The sequence below is a fragment of the Mustelus asterias genome, chromosome 17 (genome assembly GCF_964213995.1).
Source record: "Mustelus asterias chromosome 17, sMusAst1.hap1.1, whole genome shotgun sequence".
In the NCBI taxonomy this organism is placed as follows: Eukaryota; Metazoa; Chordata; class Chondrichthyes; order Carcharhiniformes; family Triakidae; genus Mustelus; species Mustelus asterias.
In genome coordinates, this window is record NC_135817.1 from 7,735,065 (window position 1) to 7,752,994 (window position 17,930).

The 17,930-nt window shown below is 41.5% G+C and overlaps 1 protein-coding gene across 5 annotated transcripts in view; it reads left to right on the forward strand.

Moving 5' to 3' along the window:
- Positions 1-17,930, forward strand: part of lcp1 (lymphocyte cytosolic protein 1 (L-plastin)) — a 70,650-nt gene that overhangs the window by 10,431 nt on the left and 42,289 nt on the right. The window contains exon 1 of one of the 5 annotated variants that reach the window (XM_078232227.1): positions 1,384-1,499. The exons of 1 other annotated variant lie outside the window; for it this stretch is intronic. The gene's annotated coding sequence lies outside the window, so the exon portion shown is untranslated. Of the gene's footprint in view, positions 1-1,383; positions 1,500-1,689; positions 1,722-2,747; positions 2,876-3,048; positions 3,245-17,930 lie in introns of those variants that run through there. 3 more of the 5 variants (XM_078232229.1, XM_078232231.1, XM_078232228.1) reach the window with 3 other exon arrangements.

Consider the following 17,930-nt stretch of genomic DNA (forward strand, 5'->3'; position numbering starts at 1 on the left):
CTGACCATAAGCCTTTGTTTGTGTTCTGAAAATGAGAAGAAATCTACTGATCTCCCCAGCAAAGAATTCTAGCAACACTTTTAGGATTTTAAATAATAAGTAAAAGATTTATTAACAAGAAGAAAAGACAACTTAAACTAGAAGATTACAGTTACACAGTTAAAATATTCTTACAAAATATTCCCCCCAAAATATACTTTGTCCAACCAACAAGTAAACACCTTCCAATTAATACTTTCTTACAGACATTTAACTGTCAAAATCCAGTAATATTACCCAAGGCAAAACTGCTGTCACTGTAATGAATAGATACCACAAGACCTCTCAAACTCACTTCCACTTTGCTGTGGAAATCCAAGAAACTTCAGAAACAAGAAAACTTTCTGCAACAAAGACTCATCTGGCTTGACTGGATAGCTGATTCAAACTTTGCACCTTCTGTCAGCACAGAGGTGTTCCAATGAGGTCTTCCCCACCTAGCCAACACATTTCCTGAAAAATTTGTTTTCCCTTTCACCTTTGACTCCGTTGTCCTCAGCATCCCTCTGAGCTTTCCAAAATATAAAACTCTTTAATGTTTTTTCTATTGCCTCCCCTTTCCGGTCAAATGAAATTTAATAACCTTGTTTATTTATGAAACTTTTGTAATTTGTAAAAGCGTTACTCCCCTTTGAAATTCAAAAGCTGAAAAAACAAGTCCCTCTCTATCTCTAAAGAAATTTTTAACCTCTGCTTATTTACTTATAAATCCACTTGATCATAGCTTCATTACAAATGTATGCATTTCACACCTCTACTCCTTTCATCTCTCAAATCTCCCAGACAAGCTGTCTCTGTTAACCTTTTTCCAGTTTAATTACATAATTTACACTCTCAGACCCACAGCCTTTTTACAGAATAACACAATAGTCCCCAAAAATATTTATAAAAATAACATTCATCCTCACATTACATTATAATTTAAAAAAGGAAATCAATTTTAATTGCAGAAAATGGTAAGGCGTAACGAGTAAAGTATGAACCACACACGTCCTAAAGCAATGAGCACAGATTGTGGAACAACCAGCGTTAACTTGCTTCTAGACTGCTGAGATTGTTAGTTATTTTATTCTGGTGTTGTGATATTTTCCTATCACTAAGGTAATTTTTTCCCCCCCATTTTAAATTAATGCAACATTATTTGATGCTGGGGATTGAAATGGTTAGATTCTAAGAAATGATAGCATGAAGGCTTTTTGGAGAGTGATTGAACGGGTGGTAATGAATGAAGGCTGAAAACTGGCCATAAGTTGATTCATGTGATAACTATATCTACTACTCAATTGCCTTATAAAGGCAAATCTCGCATCCTCGGATGACATGTTACCGCCACTCGCATCACTTCCTTCCTCTTATGCATCTATAGTTCATACAGTGCATATGTTCTCTTCTGACAGAAGAAAGTGAGGACTCCTTTAAGACAAGGATAGAGTTTTAAAAAATCACTCTGCTTTCTTAAGGTAACGACGGGAGTTGGAATTGTACATCTTTGCTACAAGAAATTTGTTTTTTTTTTAATGCAAAGGAACCAAAGTTGAGTTGTGGTGTGCTGCACTAGAATTGAGCAGTCAATGTGAATTGAGCACAGTCAGTGTTGTAAGCATGTGATTATATCTTTAATCAAAAATGCAGGAAGCCTGTGGTTAGACTGTGTACCAGGCAGGCATATTGATAGTCAGACTGTGAGTATACAATTGTCCCACCTTCAACTGTCACTTTGCAATTTTTTGGAAGGGAATCATTGAGCATTACAGAATGCAGTATTTGTTAGTTTGCTCAATTTGCAGAATGTGTTCGGCATGGTCAATTATGCAGCTTTGTCAGTACTTGTCAAGATTACTCTGCGTGATATTGGGCCACAGAATACAATGTGCTATTCGTGCAGAGCTAGTTGCTGTTAATGCACCTTGTTCTTCCTTTCTTGAATCTTATTAGATTTAAGAATAGTATTGCCTTCTGATTTAAAATAGAACTGTTATTTTAAGGGCACTCTCTTGTGTCTGTTTTAGGCCCAGATTGCCTAATGAATTGGGAATCTGATTGAATTTACTTTAACTTATTCTTTATCAGTGGAAATCAAAAATGTTATACAGAACCTCTAAACAATTCAGTGGCTGAATGTAACAGACCTGTTTATTTTTGTGCTATATAATACGTAATAATTTTAATTTGTATTTGACAGGTTGCAGATATGAAAGTATTCTTATTTTTAATTTGTCCTAAAATCTGTTTTTAAAAAAAATACTGCATCAGAATTATGCTGTAAAATCATTATTGTAATACAACATTATAATTTATCCTTGGACTTGTGTCTGTATGAGTCAGAGATGGAATATTTGAACTCAATGGATTAATCCTTCTTAAAATTTTCAAAATTTACTTAGAAGTCTTAGTTTGATACGACTTGTTCTTTTTTCCCCAAAGAGTTACCTATTTTTAACTCACTTGATAATTTGCGGCGTGAGCAGTGAAAACGCAGAAACATTCAAAACTTGCACAAGCAAGCCAAACTAGGTACTTTATTAAATGCTCCCCCTGCACCCTTATATTTAATTGACAGTGCAACATTAGGAAGAACTGATCAGGCAAGCAGAAGTGTAGCTGTGCTAAGGGAAGTTGAGAAATCAAAGATTAAGGAAGAAAAAGTTAGACATTGCAAAAGCATGGCATACTATGTATATGTAGCTTGTGTCTGAGGAAATATTTGTAGGTACGTTATGAGAATATTATCTTCCAGGTTTGACTACTCCACCCCCCATTATAGTTGACAAACGAATAGATTGAGAGTCTTTGGCTGGGGTGTGAAGCTGCTGATAACCATACATGGGAATCAGAGGTAGGAAAAAGTGAAATCAAAACCATATATAAAATACAGAGAATCTGCAGGAAATGTAAGTTGGTTTAAGTAACAAGATGATGAGATATAGACAGTATTATGTAAGCTTTAAAAAAAAATTTCTCTGAATTCTTTCGAAGTGAATTTTTAAAGTTTAATTCTGTTTGCAACAGGGTGGGGATCTGTTTCTAAACTACTGCTTCAACTGCCTTATAAGCAGCCGGTGAGAAGTGATATTCTGAGTGGCTGCAGATGACTGGTGCTCGGATAATCCCCAGCCTCTGCTTGGTATTTCCCCACAGTGACATTACTGAGATCGGAAGGTAGCCCATGTGGGTACAAACCCATATCCCGCATCATCTCCCTCAGGTACAGCGCTCCACAGGCTGTGCCATTGCACTGTTTTCAAAACTATTACTTGTGTTTCTCTGGTGCTGGTTGCATAGTGCAATGCCTCAAAGTGCTTTCTTTCAGTTGAGGAAGACAAATGAGTGGATTACTGGGCAGTGAAGGAGAGAGGAAAATTGAATGGGATTGGGGCAGTGAATCAACAAGTCGGATTTTGGGAAGGTTTATGAAAGGGAGAAGTGGAAGAAGTTGATGTTAGGAGCATTGGCTACAAACAGAAGTGGAGATGCCGGCGTTGGACTGGGGTGAACACAGTAAGAAGTCTCACAACACCAGATTAAAGTCCAACAGGTTTATTTGGTAGCAAATACCATAAGCTTTCGGAGCGCTGCTCCTTCGTCAGATGGCTGCTCTGTCTGGAGACAATACACATCACTTTAACCTGTGTTTAATGCTCCCTCCACCCACATTATCTGTACCTTTAAGACCTGGCTGGCTGTAGGGATTCGCATTCTAATCAGTATTCTGTAACTTGATTTTGTGTCTGTGCACTGTTTGAGAGCGCATTTCCACTCCATCTGACGAAGGAGCAGTGCTCCAAAAGCTTATGGTATTTGCTACCAAATAAACCTGTTGGACTTTAACCTGGTGTTGTGTTCTTACTGTACAAACAGAAGCCCAGCGTAGTAGGAGTGTGTGCTGCATTTGAGAAAGCTTTACAAGAGGAGACCACTGAAACAGGGTGTGGCATGGCCATGGAGGAGTTGGAAAGTGAGGATAATAACTTTAAAGTCAACATCACTGGATCCTGGGGGTGCCAGTGGAGCTTGGAGACAGCAGTGTGACGGATTACTGAATTTGATGTGGTCTCTGTATTGTGTTGTGTGTGAAAGCCAGATTGAAAGGTTCTGAACAACATGTAGTGGAAGAGATGCAAGCCAATTTGTGAAGTCAAGATACATTCCAGCCGAAATGAAAGAAAGGCAAGCCTTAGATAGGTGGTACTTAGAGAAACTAGTGGATTGAAGGTGGGCTGCTTGAGACAGGGCCTGATAAAGATGGTTATGAAGGAGGTGGAGACAGTGCTGGAGGACAGAGACAGATTAATAATGTCCACTCATATAGCGTTGAAGAAATGAAATTGATATAGAGTTGTGCTAAGAGAGGGTTGGTGAGATTGGCATCATTCATGAGATGGATGTTTATAGGGCTGAAGGGAAGAAACAGGGTGGATGTGGGAGAAATATCAAAAAATGCAATGGGAGAAAGCTCAGTTGAGTAAATAGGAGTTGAAGGGGTAGTTGAGTGAGTCAGGTGAATCAATAGCAGGTATACATACAGAGGCACAGTTTTGGACATGAAGTCCATTAGTCCCTTGAATTTGGATTTGATGTGAGAATGGGGATGGATGGACAGCTGAGGTGGGGGCCGGCAGTGAAGGTAAGTTTGGAGTTATTTCTACTCTCCATGATGACCTTGGGGAATAGTAAGCGGCTTTTACTAAGGTGAAAGAGTACTGTGAAAGTGGTCCAGCCAATAACCAGTCTGACTGAAAACCAAGGAATTCAAGCATTATGTGTCAATGGCTTTTGAAGTATTTTGTACACAAAGCTAACTATTGGCTACTATCATTTATTTCCTTGGAAAACTTTGTTCCTTCTTGATAAATGTACTAACTCCTTCATTTAAAAGCTTGTATAACAATGATTCATTTTAACTCAATTGACTGGCACTGGAACAAACTTCCACTCTCTTTATTCTGTCTTTAATTTGGCATAGCAAATGGAAGTCAATATTAAAAGGCCAACTTTGTTTCCAAGTTAACTGGAAGTCAGTGAAACTCACCCTGAAGAGATAGCCTGATGGATTCTCAAGCCTGATTGGTGTAGATAATCTCTATTGGCTAGCTCTCAGTGCCCAAATAACAAGGCCAAAGCTGCACTTCAACCTAACGTTTCATCTGAAACCAGCTTGTTTTCCATAGTTTCCACTGATGAAATCCAACTTCAAAATTGTGGAAGTATTTTATTAAAGTCCACGGATGTGCTTGCTCTCTCAGTCAGTGCATGTTCAAATTTGAAAATTAAAATCACCTCAGTTTCAGTGTTTAACTAAGGTGAAAGAGAAACAGTACTATCAAGGCGGTCCGGCCACCCATCTGTTTAACATTGGTTGAAAACCAAGGGATTCAAGTGTATGACAGAAATGGCTAAGGAAGATTTTGCAGATAACTATTAGGTAACAAGGTTTCCTGAAAAATGTAATTCTTCCTTGATAAATGTATTAACTTGTAAATGCTTGCACGATAATAATTCATTTGTAGACTGGCAACTTGAAAAGGAGAAGTAGTGATTTGGGGAATTTGTGGGGAGAACTATTATAGGAAATATTAAAACAGTTCAGAGATGAGGAACAGTAGAAACAATGATCCCCCAGGTTCATTTTGTGAACCAGCCCATAACACACATAATACATTTCAGGCTATATTACACAAAATATCTGGACTATTATTGATGATCATTATTGATTTAATTTATTCTTCAGATAGTTGCTAATTATTGGAAATTGACAACAGTTGTGCTGCAAAATTCAAAAGTAGCTTGTAAATGAAGGCCTCTGTACTCTTTAGTAATGTATTTATACATATTATATCTTAACTCAGGGGTTGGACCAACTAGGGATACTATAACTATTCTGAATGACTTAAGATATTAGGACTATTTCTACTGGAGCAACACAAGCTAAGACAGCATGTTATAGAGAGTTTTAAAATGATAAAGGATATTCATAGAATCTTGGAATCCCTACAGTACAGAAGGAGGTCATTTGGTCCATCAAGTCTGCGCCAACCATAATCCCACCCAGGCCCTATCCTCAGAACCCCACATATTTACCCTACTAGTCCACCTGACACTAAGGGGCAATTTAGCATGGCCAATCAACCTAACCTGCACATCTTTGGACTGTGGGAGGAAACTGGAGCACCCGGAGGAAACTCACGCAGACACGAGGAGAACGTGCAACCTCCACACAGGCGGATACCCAATTGAACCCAGGTCCTGGCACTGAGGCAGCAGTGCTAACTACTGTGTCACCAGGCCGCCCCTGGAGTAAGCAAGGAAGGAATATTTCCTCAAATTGGAGAGTCAGTGTTGATGAATCCACATTTTAAATTGTTACTAATAGAGAAAGCGGAGGTTAATTATGCTAAATTTCTTGAGAGATAGTGTGCTTGGAGCAGAGTTTGCTTTAATTGTCACACTGAGTGACTGAAGCAGAAATTATTTTAGAGGAAAAAAGATAAGTATTTTGAATCGGAGGATGATACAGAACTATAGGAAGAGATCAAGGCAGTGGAATTAATTTTGAAATGACAGTACAGGCTGAACAGCCCTTTCTCTGCCATAAATGTCAAAGGCTTTATGGATTAGTAGATTTAGACAAAAGAAAGTGGTTCCTATTAGATGAAATACTTTGTGTTAAAAAAAATTTTTTTTTCAGTTTAGCACATATCCAGTTAATGTAGTTTGGCCCACTTGTTGTTAAAGCTGCTTTATATACTTTAGGTTAGCTTCTTTCCAGCTGCTCTCAAATATAGTGTCGACTTGAAAACCCTCACTTCCACATTGGCTACAGGAGCTCACGCCCCAAAGAACGAGACTCACGTTGCAGTTTATGCTTCTTTCCAGGATGCATGGCTTTGAGTCAGAATGTTATCTTGCTCTGTAAGATTCATTTTGTGATAATTGTTAGATGATAAAACATGAGACAAAATGGAACCTGCTGTATTAGTCATTTCCTGTTTCTGGTTTGCTCTGAGCTGTGAGCTGAGAGGACAGATTTGTAACTCGTCAATGGAGATTTCAACCAAGTGTAAATTATTTACGCTTCAATTCCAGGCCGAATTTTAGACTTGTTTTACAGATTGCAAATGAATCTCCATAAATAGGTTGCAACAACAAAATTACACCTGGAAGGAAATACCAACTTCGGAGGTAACAAAACATCTTCTCATTGAGTACTGAACAGTGCTGACTTAAATCCTGGTGTTGCCCATTTTCTTTTAGACACACGTGGAGCACCAGTGGGATAAAAATAATTGCTGACTTACCGTTGAAAATCAGCCTAAGAATCAGAACATTTTAATAGCTAGCGCTCAGAGTGGAAACAGAAAGACACCATACTAAAATATTCAATTGAAAGGAAAGACTTGTATTTATATCACACCTTAGATGGTCTCAAGATCTCCCAAAGTGCTTTACATACAATGGTTTACTTTTGAAAGTAGTTCAATTGAATTTACAGTCCTAGTGTAGGAATTAGGGATCAACTTGTATTGTCATTGACGCTTAGTATAATTCTAGTGTCCATCAGCACTGTCATCACTGTTTCCTTAACATGCTCACAAACCATAGGTGGTGCAAGTCTCACACTTCTTAGTCCTGGATTTCTCCGAGGAAATTTTGAGCTTAATAGGCTTGCATTTACCTTGCTGCTATGAGTGTGCACTAAGTTTCTCTGCTTAAATCTGCTGCTCCCCAACCCCAATCTTCTTCTAACCCCAATCCTTCCCTAACCCCAATCCCCTTTAGGATGTTGCCACAGGCCCGCCGCCGTCAGTGATTGCCCCAATGCAGATTTCCCACTTGTGCTTGCTCAATTTAAATAAGATCTGCCGATGCCAACCAATCTGGTGTCCTGCCAACATCATCATCTGAACTGTCATTTATTAATGACTTAGAGGAGGGGGCTGAAGGGTGGATCAGTAAATTTGCTGATGACACCAAGATTGGTGGAGTAGTGGATGAGGTGGAGGGCTGTTGTAGGCTGCAAAGAGACATAGATGGGATGCAAAGCTGGGCTGAAAAATGGCAAATGGAGTTTAACCCTGATAAATGTGAGGTGATTCATTTTGGTAGGACAAATTTAAATGTGGATTACAGGGTCAAAGGTAGGGTTCTGAAGACTGTGGAGGAACAGAGAGATCTTGGGGTTCATATCCACAGATCTCTAAATGTTGCCACTCAAGTGGATGGAGCTGTGAAGAAGGCCTATAGTGTGTTAGTTTTTATTAACAGGGGGTTGGAGTTTAAGAGCCGTGGGGTTATGCTGCAACTGTACAGGACCTTGGTGAGACCACATTTGGAATATTGTGTGCAGTTCTGGTCACTTCACTATAAGAAGGATGTGGAATCGCTGGAAAGAGTGCAGAGGAGATTTACCAGGATGCTGCCTGGTTTGGGGGTAGGTCTTATGAGGAAAGGTTGAGGGAGCTAGGGCTGTTCTCTCTGGAGCGGAGGAGGCTGAGGGGAGACTTAATAGAGGTTTATAAAATGATGAAGGGGATAGATAGAGTGAACGTTCAAAGACTATTTCCTCGGGTGGATGGAGCTATTACAAGGGGGCATAACTATAGGGTTCGTGGTGGGAGATACAGGAAGGATATCAGAGGTAGGTTCTTTACGCAGAGAGTGGTTGGGGTGTGGAATGGACTGCCTGCAGTGATAGTGGAGTCAGACACTTTAGGAACATTTAAGCGGTTATTGGATAGGCACATGGAGCACACCAGGATGATAGGGAGTGGGATAGCTTGATCTTGGTTTCAGATAAAGCTCGGCACAACATTGTGGGCCGAAGGGCCTGTTCTGTTCTGTACTGTTCTATGTTCTATGTCTCCAAAAATCGACCCTAGTATGTTGGTTATTGACCAAGTTAGAGTTTAAAGATCTAACCCATTTTATTAGAGTGCCGTTATTAAAGTACACTCACCTTTATTGAGAAATTTGCAAACATGTTGGTTGGGATTTTCCAACCCTGCCAGCATCAGGCATCATCTCAGGTGGCTTGCCAGATTTTCCCATCATGCGGAAAATCCCACCCATTGTCTGCACAATCTGGTAATACTCTATTTTGGTCAACTGTCATTCACTGGTACTATTCTTGACTCGAAGTAGAAGGCTGTGGGTTCAAGTCCGACACGAGAATAGCGCAGTATAGAGAGAGTGCTGCACCTTCACTGATGCAGGTCAGATTTCTCTGGTCTCGTACGCCCCGCTTCAGCTCTGTTCACAACAGCGGGACCGGAAAATCCCAACCGCTGGCAGGATGGGAGAATCTGGCCTGCAGTCTTTTTGATGAGACATTAATCAAAGATCCTGTCTGCCCTCCTGGGTGCACCTATAAAATCCCTTGCAACTATTTTGAAGGAAAGGGGTGTTTTCCTTGTGTCTTTGGGCCAACATTTATCCCATTAGCAACGTAACTAAAAGGACAGATAATTTGATCCATACATTATTTTTGTTTGTGCGTCTTTGCCGTATTCATATTGATTAACCACATTACCACTGCTGCCTCACAATGCCAGGGACCTGGATTCAATTCCAGCCTTGGGTGACTATGTGGGTTGCATGTTCTCTGTGTCTGCGTGGGTTTCCTCCGAGTGCTCTGGTTTCATCCCACAGGCCAAAGATGTGCAGGTTAGGTGGATTGGTCATGCTAAATTTATTGCCCTTTCATGTCCAAAGATGTGTAGGTTAGATGGATTAGCCATGGTAAAAGTGTGGGGTTACGGGGATAGGGTGGAGTGAGAGCCTGGGTAAAATACTCTGTCAGAGAGTCAGTGCAGACTTGAAGGATCGAATGGCCGCCTTCTGCATTGTAGAGATTCTATGATTCCCCACATTACAACAATGACCACGCCTCAGAAAGTATGTCATTGGTTTTAAAGTGCCTTGGGATAACTAAAGGTTGTGAAAGGTGCTTTTTCAATGCAGCTCCTTTCTTTATTGGTCCCTTAACTTTGCTCAGAAGCCTATTCTTTGCTTTGAAAAAACTTGAATTATTCAGTGGGGTGATTTTAGCCATTTTAATAAAACAACAGAAGGATATTGTGTTTTCTTTTGGACAGTATCACCTTGAGTAGAGTTACAATTTAAATTAAATCACTTGGAATAGACGGGAGCGAATTGTATGATCTATATTGTATCAGGATCCCTGCAATCAAATTGACATTATTCTGTAAATATTCAGCACTTCAGTAAGTCATTGTATTTCTGTACTCTTGTCAAAAGGAATTTTGTTCTGTTCATTGCTGCTTTTTCACTCAGATGCATGTGAATTTATACATGTAGCTGCACATTCACTACCTCTGGGTCCATATTTTGTGCAATGGAGTCTGACAAATTACCTATTAAATTTTTCATAATTCATTTTGGAATTTGACAGTGAACATCTGGAATGAATTACTGTTGGCATCAATCATCCCACAATCACTGAACTCTGGACCAAAGCACAGGAAACATTGTCAATTTATTTTGGTATTCTTGGATCCAGCTGATCAGAATTGCACCAAGGTGTGAAGGAGATATTTTGATTTTGAATAAGATCAGGCAAAAGTTGGCACAAATCTCATTTGCTGTTTTTGATATGGGATTGATGAGATGGTACGCCTCATAATTCATTGTGTGCTCCTAAACACATCATTGAAAATAAAGATAGACCTTCGCAAGTATTTCATGGTTTAAGAATGATGCTGATCACCATCTAACTCGGAATATTTCTCTGACTACAAACTTGTTGTTGAGGGTTAATGGTTACTGAGAAAGGGGAATTACAAAGGATGAATAAAAGCAGATTTGAATGGAGGTGCCAGAGAATTCCTTGAATCTGTTAATTTAGCCACTCGGTAAACACAAAAAGAAAAGGGAGCAAAGGTAGCGTGGAAATAAAATGCATGAAATTAAGAACAGATTGTAATTCAATGAGTTAGTTATACTGATGCGACACTGTTAATGCAGGCAAGCAGCTCAAAAAATGTAAATTAGATTGCTGCAGTGCTTTCACTGCAGGCTTGGACAAAAAAACCCAGAATGACTTGCATTTATATAGTGCCCTTCATGACCTCTGGATTTCATGTGGGAAAAAAAAGTGCTATTGGAACGGGTTTTTAAAAATTAAACCCGTAGGTCACACCCCGAAAAGAATTTGTCACCAGGTATGTGACAAGTAACCAATCCATTGGCTACTTGAAATGGAACCATTTCAACTTTAAGTTACCTACCAGAGTTTGGAATGAAGTTTGGAACCCTGTGCAGAACAAGGCAATAGTGGGCCGAGTCCCAACAACAATTTTAATGAGATTTTGCAAAGTTTGCATATTTCACAGGGAAAATGTTGGCAAGTGTATGCAGACATAGGAATTTAAGAAATAAAAGGTTGTTTTATTGAAAAGTGGAACTTTTTCAAGGAACAAATACTGGATGTCCTTGATAGGTATGTCCCTATCAGGCAGGGAGGAAATGGCCGAGTGAGGGAACCATGGTTCACGAAAGAGGTGGAATGTCTTGTGAAAAGGACGAGGGAAGCTTATGTAGGGATGAGGAAACAAGGTTCAGATGGCTCGATTGAGGGTTACAAGTTAGCAAGGAACGAGCTGAAAAAGGGGCTGAGGAGAGCTAGGAGGGGACACGAGAAGTCCTTGGCGGGTCGGATCAAGGAAAACCCCAAGGCTTTTTACTCTTATGTGAGGAATAAAAGAATGACCAGGGTGAGGTTAGGGCCGGTCAAGGACAGTAGTGGGAACTTGTGTATGGAGTCAGTAGAGATAGGCGAGGTGATGAATGAATACTTTTCTTCAGTGTTCACCAAGGAGAGGGGCCATGTTTTTGAGGAAGAGAAGGTGTTACAGGCTAATAGGCTGGAGGAAATAGATGTTCGGAGGGAGGATGTCCTGGCAATTTTGAATAAACTGAAGGTCGATAAGTCCCCTGGGCCTGATGAAATGTATCCTAGGATTCTTTGGGAGGCAAGGGATGAGATTGCAGAGCCTTTGGCTTTGATCTTTGGGTCCTCGCTGTCCACGGGGATGGTGCCAGAGGACTGGAGAATGGCGAATGTTGTTCCTCTGTTTAAGAAAGGGAATAGAAATGACCCTGGTAATTATAGACCGGTTAGTCTTACTTCGGTGGTTGGTAAATTGATGGAAAAGGTCCTTAGAGATGGGATTTACGACCATTTAGAAAGATGCGGATTAATCCAGGATAGTCAGCACGGATTCGTGAAGGGCAAGTCGTGCCTCACAAATTTGATTGAATTTTTTGAGGAGGTAACTAAATGTGTTGATGAAGGTAGGGCAGTTGATGTCATATACATGGATTTTAGTAAGGCGTTTGATAAGGTCCCCCATGGTCGGCTTATGATGAAAGTGAGGAGGTGTGGGATAGAGGGAAAGTTGGCCGATTGGATAGGTAACTGGCTGTCTGATCGAAGACAGAGGGTGGTGGTCGATGGAAAATTTTCGGATTGGAGGCAGGTTGCTAGCGGAGTGCCGCAGGGATCAGTGCTTGGTCCTCTGCTCTTTGTGATTTTTATTAATGACTTAGAGGAGGGGGCTGAAGGGTGGATCAGAAAATTTGCTGATGACACCAAGATTGGTGGAGTAGTGGATGAGGTGGAGGGCTGTTGTAGGCTGCAAAGAGACATAGATGGGATGCAAAGCTGGGCTGAAAAATGGCAAATGGAGTTTAACCCTGATAAATGTGAGGTGATTCATTTTGGTAGGACTAATTTAAATGTGGATTACAGGGTCAAAGGTAGGGTTCTGAAAACTGTGGAGGAACAGAGAGATCTTGGGGTCCATATCCACAGATCTCTAAAGGTTGCCACTCAAGTGGATAGAGCTGTGAAGAAGGCCTATAGTGTGTTAGCTTTTATTAACAGGGGGTTGGCGTTTAAGAGCCGTGGGGTTATGCTGCAACTGTACAGGACCTTGGTGAGACCACATTTGGAATATTGTGTGCAGTTCTGGTCACCTCACTATAAGAAGGATGTGGAAGCGCTGGAAAGAGTGCAGAGGAGATTTACCAGGATGCTGCCTGGTTTGGAGGGTAGGTCTTATGAGGAAAGGTTGAGGGAGCTAGGGCTGTTCTCTCTGGAGTGGAGAAGGCTGAGGGGAGACTTAATAGAGGTTTATAAAATGATGAAGGGGATAGATAGAGTGAACGTTCAAAGACTATTTCCTCGGGTGGATGGAGCTATTACAAGGGGGCATAACTATAGGGTTCGTGGTGGGAGATACAGAAAGGATATCAGAGGTAGGTTCTTTACGCAGAGAGTGGTTGGGGTGTGGAATGGACTGCCTGCGGTGATAGTGGAGTCAGACACTTTAGGAACATTTAAGCGGTTATTGGATAGGCACATGGAGCACACCAGGATGATAGGGAGTGGGATAGCTTGATCTTGGTTTCAGATAAAGCTCGGCACAACATCGTGGGCCGAAGGGCCTGTTCTGTGCTGTACTGTTCTATGTGTCTCCTATTTTGGAGGAAGTGCTCTCGTTTCTAGATCATCAGTACATTAAAGTGTTCTGAACTTTTTGTTAAGTGATACAAAATGAAGGTAATTCTTTCAAGGAACACTTTTTAACATTAAAGTTGTCACACTACAGCATTGCATGATGCAGGTGACTGGTTTCTCCACATATAATACAATTTCAATGAGATTATACACATTTCTGAATTAAATTCTGAACGAGCTTCAAGGACCCTCACAATCTTCTCTCTCCTGTCAAGCTGGATTATATATGTAGATGTGTAAGAAGTTAAAACAGATGCAAGTAATTTCACACAAATCAGTGATTCATGGAGTGAGAATATTCTTAATTTAGGACATCAGGCAGGAAACGGAGCTTTTGTGACACACCTCAGCACTTGTGATAGCGTTCGTATGAATATTTTTCCTTGGGTTTTATTCGCATCTAACCAATAATGAGATGTTGTGTCACGTCTGTCTGCATGCTGTAAATTCTAGGTAAGCCTGTGCAAAAAGAACTTGTTTCCAAATTTGAGATCACTACCGCACTTGCAGCAGCTTTCAAACAAAATGCTTTATGATTGATGATGCTGTTTCCATTGAAGTGAAAGGCCATGCATCCCCCTATTCCTCATCTGCTAAGCACCAGAAGCTAAGCTATTGACATCTAGGTAGTAATTTCACTAGAATTGTGCCATTCCATTAACTTCTTTAACAGCTGTTTTGAGGCATGCAGTTTCAATTACATCTGAGTGCACTAAAAATGGGTTCCACTCTAATATGTACAATGTATCTGCACTGGGACCTTAATCCCTTAAGTGTTTTTATTTGCTTGAGCACCAATAGACCTATAAAAAGGATTAATTATTTCTTACTCAATCACTGAATGCATTTGGAAACTGATTTTATTATCTGCATGTTTCACATTTCCTCAGAAATAAACAGTTTCTTCCATTTTTTTGATTCATTCACGATATGTGGGCGTCAGTGGCAAGGCTAGCATTTATTGGCTGTCCTTGAGAAGATGGTGATGGGCTTCCACACTGCTGTTAGTTGAGGAGATCCAGGATTTTGACACAGTGACGATAAGGGAACAGCAAGAGAGTCCCAAGTCAGGGTGGTATGTGACTTGGAGGTGATGGTGTTCCCATCTATCTGCTGTCCTTGTTAGTCAGACTGGTGGAGGTTGCAGGTTTGGGAGGTGCTGTTAAAGAAACCTTGGCAAGTTGCTGCTATACATCGTGAAAACAGGTATGTGTTGCAACCCCGGTGCACTGGTGAGGGAGGGAGTGGCTGAGATGCTAATCAAATGGACTGCTTTATCCTACATAATGGTGAGTGTCTTGAGTACACCCATTGGGCAAGTGCAGAGTATCCCATTGCAATCTGATATGTGTTTTTGTATGTGGTCGAAAGGTGTTAAACAGTGAGGAGGTGATGCACTTGTTGCTGAACACCTGACCTCTGATCTGCTGTAGTAGCTGTGGCATTTATGTACTGGTTGAGTTCCTTTTTTTTTAATCAAGGATGATGGAAAAGATGATGATGATGGATTTTGTAAATGTAAAGCTATTGAATGGCAAAAGGAGGTGGTTAGATTCTCTCTAGTTAGAGATGGTCATTGCTTAGTACTTTGTGTGTTATGCCACTTATAAGCCAAAACCTAAGCCAAATGTTTATGCTCCTCTCCGGCAGGTTCTGAGCTGGGCATGGTGAGGTGGAGGGGACACTTGAGGGGACACTTGAGGGCCTTTTCACATCACATCAATTTTTAGGCTGGCAGGTGCTGGTTGGACCAAATAGAAGAAGTTAACAATCTCAATCTCAGCGGCAAGGGGTGGGGGAAACACCACAATTTATATGCACCTTCAGATTTTGGACACTGTCCTCTCAGGGACCTGGGAGCTCAGGCTCTCCCTCACTCCTGGTCTGACCCCTCACACTGAGATCACCCTTCTGACCCCCAAGGGCATCCCCAGCCCTCAGGATCCCCAGTTTTTACGTGGAGTACGGTCCTGGGACATAGATTCAGGCATGGTGCTGTAGTACCTCCTCTGGCCACTGCAGCACTGTGCCTGGAGGTGCTGGAGAGGTGTCGGCTAATCAGATTGGCTTACAGCTCTTCAATTTAGCATAAAATAGCAGCAGGCCAATCAGAGTACCGTCTCTGATAGATGTTGATACTGGGGGATTCAATGATGGTGACGTCAAGTGGAGTTGGTTAGACTCTATTGTTGGAGATGGTCATTACCTAGCACTTGTAAAGCACAAATATTACCAGGCATATATCAGGCTAAACCTGTCCAGGTCTTACTGCAAGCAGCCATGGAGGAGTTAGAAATGGGATTGACCACTGAAATCTTCAGCAAACATCCCTATTTCAGGCCTAATAATGGGGAGAAGGTCATTGATGAAGCAACTCAAGATGGTTGGATTTAGGATACTTCTTTGAGGAACTCCTGCAGTGATGTCCTGGGGTGAGGTGATTGGGTTTCAACAGCCACAGCCATATTTCTTTGAGCTAGGAGTGACTTCGGGAGAGTTTTCTTCTTGTTTTACTCTTGCTTCTTTGTCAAAGGCAGTCACCCTCACCTCCCCTCTGATCCCAATGTGCAGATCAAAGATGTCTAGATAAGAGTAATCCTGAAGGAACCCACACTGTTTATCATTGAAGATGTCATTGCTGTGTGAGTCACTGCATACCACTGCCAATGACACTTTACATTGCTCTGCAGATGATCAAGAGTACAGTAATGAGGAGATAATTGACTGGATTGGCTTTGTCCTGCTTTTCTGGACAGACACACTTGGACAATTATCTGCATTGTTGGATAGGTGTCAGTGTTGTAACTATCCTGGAATATCTTGGCTAGGGGAGAGGCTGGTTCTGGAGCTGCAATGTTGTTGGGGCTCATGGTCTTTGCTGTATCTAATGTGCGCTGCCATTTCTTGGTATCACCTGGAGTGAATCGAATTGGTGAAGACTGGCATCTGTGATGCTGGGAACCTCACGGAGCACCCAGAATGGATCATCCCCTCGACTCTTTTGGCTGAAAATGGCTGCAAACACTGAACCCATGACTTTTGCACTCACATGATAGCATTTCCCATCATTGAAAATATTCCTGAAGCCTCTCTTCCTGTTAGGTCTCGAACTGTCCACTATCATTCACATGTGGCAGGACTACAGAGTCTTGATCTAATCCATTGGTTGTGGGATCGCTTACCTATGACAATGGCATTGTGCTCCCAATATTTAACAGGCATGTATTAGTGTTGTAGCTTCACCAGGTTGGGGCTTTTATATTTAGGAATGTCTAGTGCTGCTCCTGGCATGCTCTTCTGCACATTTCATTGAACCAGGATTGATTTCCTGGCTAAGAGATCTGCCAGGCCACGAGTTTACAGCTTGTGGTGGAATACAGTTTTGCTCCTGCTGATGGCCTTATGGATACCCACTTTTGAGCTACTAGATCTGTTCTGAATCTAGCCTGTTTAACTCGATGGCAGTGTCACACAGCACCATGGAGGGTGCCCTCAGTGTGAAGACCGGACTTCCTTTCTACAAGGACTATATGGTTGTCACTCCCGCCAGTGCAGTCATAGAGGTTTACAGCATGGAATCAGGCCCTTTAGCCCAACTTGTCCATGCCGCCCTTTTTTTTTTAAACCCCTAAACTAATCCCAATTGCCCGCATTTGGCCCATATCCCTCTATACCCATCGTACCCATGTAACTATCTAAATATCAGTCATGGACAGTTTCATCAGCGACAGGTGGTTGGTGAAGATGAGCCCAAGTAGTGTTTCCCCTCACGTTAATTGTCTCATTACCTACTGCAGGCCTAGTCTTGTAGATATGTACTTCAAGGCTTGTTCAGAGGTGGTGACACTCTTCAAACTGGACACTAAAAGTTCTCCCTCCAAATTACATGATGTATCTGTGCTTCTCTTGATGCTTCTTTCAAATGGAGGAGAACTAATTCTTCAGCTGAGGGAATACTGTGGGTGCAAATTCTTGTCTGTGTTTAATTGATGCCATGAAACTGTATTAGGTCCAGAGGCAAGACTTCCTCTCTCTCCTGACTGGATCCCTCTGTGCCACCAACTCTGGTGTGCTAGTGCTGTCGGTACAATAGGACTGTCGGTACAATATACTGAGGGATACCGATAGAGGAGTCTGGAATCTTTGCTGAAAGGTATGATTCCATCAGTATGCCTATATCAGGCTGTTGCTGGACTGGTCTGTGGGGCAGCTCTCCCAATTCTGACACATACCCAGATGTTAGCGAGATGAGATGGACATCTCAGGATTACTGTGAGATTTGTAGATCAGATCTGATAAGGACAGCTGACGGCTCCCCTAACTGGCACTAGTGAATCAGATGAGTTTTTATGAC